Genomic DNA, 8,690 nt, shown 5'->3' with positions numbered 1-8,690 from the left:
GACGGAAGGAAGTCCGTCATTTGCGGAAGTGTAGGAGGAGCTGTGCAATAAAATAAATGTAAATAAAGTCTAGAATATAAATAAAACACAACGAAATAAAGCTTAATACTTAATACAATAAACCAAACAATTTAACTTTAATTTTATTCATCCAATAAGATACATAAAGTGAAATAAATTCGTATGATGAATTACATTACACAAAAAACATCCTCATTTTAATGCAACAAAGTACTACATTTAATTTATTCTTTGTCATAAAGACATGTAAAAAAAATCATCCTCGTGTTATAACTATGGTGCTAATTTTGTAATCTTGTGGCCACTGATTTTTTAAAATACATATATGAAAGCGTATCTGTAAAAATGTAATTGAAACATTGCAAAACTTTCCTGTTTTTATTATATTGTTCGTTTTATTTAACACCTACAGATTTTCTGTAATTGCAAAGTGCATCATAACTTAAACTATTATTTTTACTATTATTATTATTGTTTTTGCTGTTATTATTATTATATAAATGGGTTCAAAGGCATATTCACACACACGCACACATTTTATATATATATATATATATATATATATATATATATATATATATATATATATACATATATATATATATATATATATATATATATATATATATTGTAATCCACTTTACAAAAATCTCTAAGTGTTATATAAAACAAACAATATAATTAAAATAAGAATGGCTTTGCAATGTTTCTGAGATGGAAGTACGACATTTCACAGTTATGCTTGATTGCTTGATAAGGCTTTCACTTGTGGATCAAAAATAAGCCCAAGATTGGTGACTCTACTGGAAAGAGAACGTTTCTAGCCAGTGAAAGTAATGCTGAAGATATTTTGTTGTTGAATTCGGTGCGTGGTACCAGTTTGAATCACTTCAGTTTTTAAACTGTGAAGGTGAAGGGAATCTTGCGTCCATAACTTTATCTACGGTGGCCGGCAGGTACAAACGTGCAGCCACTGAACGCGCTGGCCGCACATGAACAATGCAAACTCAAAAAATGCACAAGCACAACAGAAAAATGCTGCGAAAGAAAGATTTTTCCTATGGGATTATTAAAGTATTTCTGATTTTCTGATTATAGAAAGTAAAAAGGTGCAAAGGCTGTATTGTTGTGTCACACTGAGTTAAATCCAAGTGCTCAGTCTGAATTTAGTCACACAGTGCATACTTTTAATATGCATTTTTAGGGTTTTTTAGGGTCAGCAACTGTATATATATATATATATATATATATATATATATATATATATATATATATATATATATATAAATTAATAGGGAAAAAAGTAATTAAAGAAAAAGCTAAACAGAATCAAAGATAAATATTAAATAAATAAAAATGGTAAACAAATAAAGATATGAAATAACAAATAATAAAACAACTGCCCAGAGGTGACCCTCCACCCCACCCGACCCTACCATCAGCCATTGTAGATTTGTCCGTTTCATTTTCAATTATATAATATAGGTTCTTTTTTATTTTGCATCAAACAGTAAATGTCTTGTACTTGTACAGCACTTTAACTAGTCCAACGACCCCAAAGCTCTACAATCATCCATTCACACCCTGATGGTGGTGAGCTATGTTGTAGCCACAGCTGCCTTGGGGCGGACTGACAGAAGCTTGGCTGCCATACATCGGCATTTTGGGTGAAGTGTATTGCCCAAGGACACAACGACTTAGACGGACGGAGCAGGGGGATCCAACCGGCAACCCGCCAATTGCTGCGCCTAACTCCTGCACCATTGTCGCCCCCGTAAAAAAGTAAAATACCAACTCTTTGGAGATTACAAACGCAGCCCCCTAAACCTGCCGTGTTTATTCAAATCTGCTGCTGTCGCATCGGAACAATGGTTGAACACATCAAACTGAAAAACTGCGGTTAGACCAAGCCTACAGTTTGATAGCCTATTTGAAAACATTTTGTTCTGCTTCCCTCACACCTTGTTGTATCAGAGACACCGCGTTTATTAGCTTCAAATGTGCAACATCACCCCACCCTTAGCGCAATCTATAGAAAAACAAAGAGCAGACGCCTTAAACTGTGATCTTCTGCAGCTGATACAGACACAGCTCACAGACGCTGTGTGAACAACACAAATCAAGGACCTTGATAGCAGCATGAGCTGGGGGTTGTGAACACAGGCAGGATGTGTGGTTGTGTTTTTGTCCATACAGCCACTCATAGATTAGAGCTTCTCCTTTCATGCACTTTGCTGCATGATCACAAAGTTTCTCACATGATATTTTTAACATGCAAATTGCACAAGATTGACAGATGCTGTTATTGTTCAGGCGTTCTGCCTGCATGGTGCAGTTGTTGCACGTGCAGCTTCATGCACTGGCAGTAAAAGGGGAGATCATCTGCTGAGCTCAGCAGCAGGTGATAAACTAATACATTTGTGCATCTCAGCTAAGCAGAACAAAAGACACAGAGAAGCCTGAGGTGTAAAAATATGGTTATCCAAGACAAGAATCATTTACTCGGTTTTTCAAAGTGTCAGCTGCTATGAGCTCTGTCTCGTAGCATTAGCTCTGACCTACAGAATCAACACATCTTCAAACCAAGACAGGGGAAGTGCAAAGATATTTGCAATGTACGGCAGGTTGTTGGCAAGTTGTGTAAGAAGCTTGCTTCTGTTTATCGAACTCTTGCACCTGATGAACTTCAGAGCTGGCAAGCAGAGAAACTCCTTCCACTCAGAAAGCATACACCATGAACGCAACACAATCATAAGATTTTAAGGAACAAACTATAAAACAGTTATGGGACATCAGCAGGTCACAACATTTTCCATTACAAGCAATTTATGATCTTTTTATAACCAAACAGAAACACAGACACTGAAGCTCATCTTTCTCAGTAAAAACAGTCAGAGTGCTTGAAACACTGAGCCTGGTTCTGGTTCTGCTGGAGGTTCTCCTCCCTGTTAAAGGGGAGTTTTCCTCTCCACTGTCGCTTCATGCATGCTCAGTATGAGGGATTGCTGCAAAGCCATCAACAATGCAGACGACTGTCCACTGTGGCTCTACGCTCTTTCAGGAGGAGTGAATGCTGCTTGGAGAGACTTGATGCAACCTGCTGGGTTTCCTTAGAGAGGAAACTTTCTCACCAACCTGGAGGATCTGATGGAGTCTGACTTTGGAAAGAGCCTTGAGATGACATGATGTGAACTGCGTTTTATAAATAAAATTGAACTGAAATGAAGTGAAACATGAAGAAGTAAAATTATAAAAACAAAAAAGGAAGAAGCGACTGTACAGTCAGGATACCGATGCCTTTTTTATTTAGATACTTTAAAGTTACCAAGCTAATTCACTTTCTTAATTAATTTGTATCAATAAAAGTTCTTCAATTCTTTGTAAATAAAAAGTTGCAAAACATTTCATTTCTGAACCCAACAAACATTTTAAATAACCTTACTGAAATGCAACAGGCAGCTTTCCTCACCAGCTTTAACTTTGTTAAAAATTGATTATTAATAATTAATCAAGCCTTCATGTGTGTTTATCTTCCTCCATAAAGTAGAAGTTTTATTTGATACGTCTGTTCAATGGCTGGTGAACACATACTGAATCAGCCAATCAGATCACAGCAACTCATTGCCTTCAGATGTGTAGATTTGGTGAAGATAAATTGCTGAAATCGGTTATAAAGGTTCTGGTCAGTAGGGGGTGCTACGGCACCAAATTCATCAAAATTGCAGGAAAAAATATAGACAGGAAACGTCAATTAAAAAATGAAAAATAATTATCGCATCTGTTCTCTCATAAAATGTGTCTGATCTTTGATTGTTCAGCACTACTTTTGGTTTATGAGTTGTTGTTTTTTGTCAAGGCCTAATTTTGATGCTTCAAAGCCATCCGACGCTGAACAGATAAGAGAGTATCACATCCTAACTCTTTGGCTTCCATGTGACTTCATGCTCATCTCTAATTGGTCACTTAAAGATCCTCCTCTGGGTGTGTCTCGTCCATGAGGGAGAAGTATTTAAAACAAATTTTATCTTTTCCACCGGCGCCACTTTTGCAGAGCTTTCTCTTCTCCGGCAGGTATTTCTGTTTCAGTTTTCTATTTTCAACCTAAGATTTTCCACAGCTTGTGGAGCCCTGCTTCCATCATGGCCACTTCAAGATCTTCGTAGATGCTCACATTTCTTTGCTGTTTTTGAATCTAGGATCTTGGTAATTCCCCCGTCACAAACTAAATGTAAAAAATACGCCGTCTCCTCGTGAACCCAAACATGCCGTGCCATTATCCTGCTACTACTTCCTGTTGTCTTCTTCGTCTGTTTCACCAGAAGTAACATCCGGCTGTTGATGACGTGACTCGTGTGATGCAAAAAAAAAACTGCAGTTTTGCAATATATACCAATTTTTATTATGGCTTAAAAACCACCTCATCCTAGGGTAAAAACTTTTCATCGAAAATAGGAGTATTTTCGAAATTGCCATGTTTCCATTAAATAAATGTATTTTTGTAGTTACAATTTGCGCAATTTGTTGGTCAAAAGAAAGAAGAGTCAGTCAAAAATGTAACTTTTAGCATTTTCTGTTTTAATGCATTAAAGCTGTCGTTCTGAAGATTACCTAGAATCCCTCTAGAAAATTAACAACATATATGAGTTAATTTATAACATAATAATTTCCCCTATAATTTTTCAAGATTACCACACTTTTTAAATATATAATAATATTAACAACAACAAAAAATGGCTTCTAGCCTGACTCGTACCTGCAGTCAACTATTAAGTAGCTATGAGCCTCATATTAATTTGCCATTAATGGATAATTAACATTATCTAATATTGTTAATATTAAAGACAAACTTCAGTTACATCAAGTTGTACACTTTCTTAGAAGACCAAACAGCAGGGGGTGCTGTTGTCACATTTAGACCCTATTGTCTGGACACAAAAAAAAAGGCTAGGCTTTTCTTGCACCCTACCTACAGTACCTTCACGCCCCACAATTTGAGAAGCAATGAGATAAAAGGAGCTTGAACCAAATCGACCGGACTCAGAAATCCAGCTGCAGGCCAGTGAACGTGGACGACTTGATGTTCAAGTAGACCACAATAGTTTCCATACCTGTCCCCTGAGAACAGGAAACTGAGACTGCAGTTCATGCAGACTCATCAAAATCAAACAACGGGCTGTAAAAGGAAGCTGTCTGGTCCGCTGAGTCTCAGCTATAGGTGCAACATCGACATAAGGCAGTTTTTGGTGTAAAAGATGTGGAAACATGGATCCATCCTGCCTTCAGCATCCATCCCTTTGTGACCACGGTGTACCCGTCCTCTGATGGTCCACTGTCACCACTTCTCAGGCGAAAGGAGCACCTTTTGGATGTGGTGGAACAGCAGATTCACGTCTACGATGTACATCCACCAAATCTGCAGCCACTGTGTGATGCTTTCATGTCGATATGGAGCCAAATCTCTTCCGAATGTTTCTGAGGCTCTGGTTGATGTTTGGTGTGAAGAGTTAAAGCAGTTCCGAAGGCAAAAGAGTCTCCAACCCAGTACTAATGAGGTCTATCAGGTAAAGGGCCTTATGAGTGTATTGTTTCTTTGTCTACAACATTTCTTATTTAGTTCAGAAAAAATTGCAGCTACATACAATGTCATTTTAAAGAAAGCGATGGTTAGAGTTGCATCTCTCTCAGTTCTTCCGACAGAGCTTTACTGATAGAGGTCACAGTCTATCGTGCTGTGATTGTTCGTAGGCGGGAGGTGAGTCATGCTTTGCTGTGGTTTCTGAATAACTTGGATATGGTGCGGCAAAAAGTTGTCTACTTCCACATTTAACTAATGCAGCGATGTTCTGGTCTGTATCCAGTTCTCCTTTTAATAAGCCACTTTTCCAGTCAGTCAGATCGTCTTGCAGTCTTTTAAAGATTCCCTGGCCAATAACGCTCCAGCCCTTTCTAAAGGTCTTTTTGGGTTTCTTTGGTTGCTTCTTCAATCAAGGGATACATGTGACATATTTAGGAAGGCATGCAGCATAAAAACAAAGTTAAAAAATCACAATATGCAACGTCTTTTCAGAGACAACACTTGGTATTTGGTAGTGGAGGAAACACAACCAGGAGTTTCAGTGCAAAAAGGAAAACGGAGCAAAGCTAAGATGTTCAGTTGTGATCTTTAACCCTCTTAGTTTGCATTACATTTAAAATAGTCAACAAAACCTTAAAGGGCAACTAAATGCTTTTGGAAACTGTTCAAGTATTGACCTGTTCTCTGCCTCCCCTGGTTCTTATATTTGATAATGTGTTGTTTGCATTGCAGACTAGTAATAAAAAGAGTCTTCAAACTGTAACTATTTTTTACCGTATTTAATCTAAAAGGCAGAGGAATGTTTACAGACAGAAACTATGTTCTCATAACAATGCCATGCAAATGGTTCCTGAGAACATTGTCAGTCACATTAAATACCAGTGGAGAAGATCGGTAATGCAGACTTCCTTAGTGACCCATAACAGTGATTCTGTCCAGTCTGAATATGTCAGACACTTTCCCTTCAGAGTCAGTTTATCTGTAATTTCCATGGCAACCAACCTTGCAGTTCAGTCTTTGTAATCTCATAATCTCTTACAAAACCTTTTTCAGATATTATAGCACAGAATTACACTCATAAATACCAGAAATAAAACTGTGTAAAAAGCAGTCTTGTCTGGAGACAGTGTCTGCTTCTCTGGCTTCGGAGGTGTCTGCGGTGAGACTATCCCAAAGCAAAACACATGGATCGTAGGTACATGTATTAGTTTGCCAGTTTTTTTTTTTTGTTTTTTTTTAACTAAGGCAGCGGAGAAGAAACATGCACCCAGATAGCTGTCAGCAACAAGTTCCTGCAGCAGGTGATTGTGTGGGCTTGTATCAGTGCCCTTGGAAAAGCTCATTTCCTCTATTCTGGTGGCAGTATTGATGCAGAGAAGTCCTTCTGAGAGCTTTGAGCAATAAAAGCTGCTTCCAAGGCCACAACGTTTCCAAGGAGGACCGTGCGTTATTTTAACCTCACAGTGTTAGTGTGTTAGAATAATATTCTCGGGATCTTTCAGTCTCTCAGTGAAGTCACGTAAAGAAGGGGTCTTTGGTCTGGGAACATCTGGGTCTCATGTTTGCCTTTATGCAGATGATATATTGGTATTTACTGGAATGGTTCACAGTCAAGTCTGAAGTGGTCAGGATGTTGGTCAGTTCCTCCAGGTCTGAATCAATGGATCTCAATGGGAAGAAGGTGGGCAGACTCACCTGGGACAGGGGTCAGTCTCTGCCTTTAAGCGGATAGAGTTGGAGACTGAAATGTGGGACCTCGTCCTAAACAACGGAGTGAAGCCTCTGGTTTAGAGGTCCATCTGTGCTCCAACCATCACCTTTGGTCATTGGAGATGACTCATGACTGAAAAAAATAAGAGTCTGTATACAAGCGGCTAAAATTAGCTTCTTCCAGAGGGTGTCTGGACTCAGCCTGGGAGATAAGGTGAGGAACTCCATCAGAGTAGAGCTGCTGCTACCGCGCATTGAAAAGCATCAGTGCAGTTAGAGGTATCTGATCATGGTGCCCCCTTGGTAGGTTGTCCATGGCCCCGTTCCACTGTGAGGAGACCATGAGGCAGACCAAGAAGTCAGTAAGTATATCCTTACTGGACTGGAAATACACTGGAAGCTCCTACAATAAGATGGAGATGGATTCCCGTGTTGATCCCACAACCTGCTCTTGGTTAGGTGCAGTGGTGTCAAAAGTACACACATTTGTTACTTTAGTAGAAGTATAGATACCACAGTTTAAAAACCCTCTGGTAAAAGTTGAAGTATCAACTTGACCTCTTTACTCAAGTAAAAGTGAAAAAGTATGTGCTCCAAAAACTACTTAAAGTATAAAAGTATAAAGTAACCTTTAAAAAAATGCCACTATATAAATTGAAAGCTTAATTTAAACACTGATTAGTTCTACATGTGGCCCAAGACACAACATAACCATTAACCCATTAGTCAAAGACAAAGTCACTGAAGGAGCATGTTCTCTCTCAAACTTTATTGGAATTCAATTCCAAACAGAGGTAGTATTCAAGCCTGCAGAACTGCCAGAACATAAATGTGTGAGTTCCATCAAATACCTAAGGTAAACTATACCCTTTGGTGCAAAAACATTCGCGTCAGCACAAATTTGACGAATAGTTTTGCGTTATATGACTCATCCAAGTACACTAGTTTTCACTAAGTGTGGATGGCGCCAATGATCTGCATTAGATGGCGCACATTACGTGAAATAAATATTTATAAATATTAAACTGAAGCCAAGAGTAACGAGTAACGTTTGTTTTAAAAATGTAAGGAATAGAAAGTACAGATACTTGTGTGAAAATGTAATGAGTAGAAGTAGGAAGAAAAATAAGTAATGGAGTAAAGTATAGATACCTAAAAAGTGTACTTAAGTACAGTAACGAAGTAGTTGTACTTCGTTACTTGACACCTCAGGTTAGGTGGAAGAAAATGGATGGAAAATGGATGGATGGAGCTCACAGGGGAGTCACTGCATCTCAAATCTCATTCCTCCCGGATGCTTCCCTTTTCTAGATTTTCTGGGTCTTGTTCCATGCATACATTCATACATGCATACATGCATTATGGCCCAGAAACAGTGAGATAA

Source organism: Fundulus heteroclitus, chromosome 21 (genome assembly GCF_011125445.2).
Source record: "Fundulus heteroclitus isolate FHET01 chromosome 21, MU-UCD_Fhet_4.1, whole genome shotgun sequence".
NCBI lineage: Eukaryota > Metazoa > Chordata > Actinopteri > Cyprinodontiformes > Fundulidae > Fundulus > Fundulus heteroclitus.
This window is presented reverse-complemented; position numbering follows the sequence as displayed.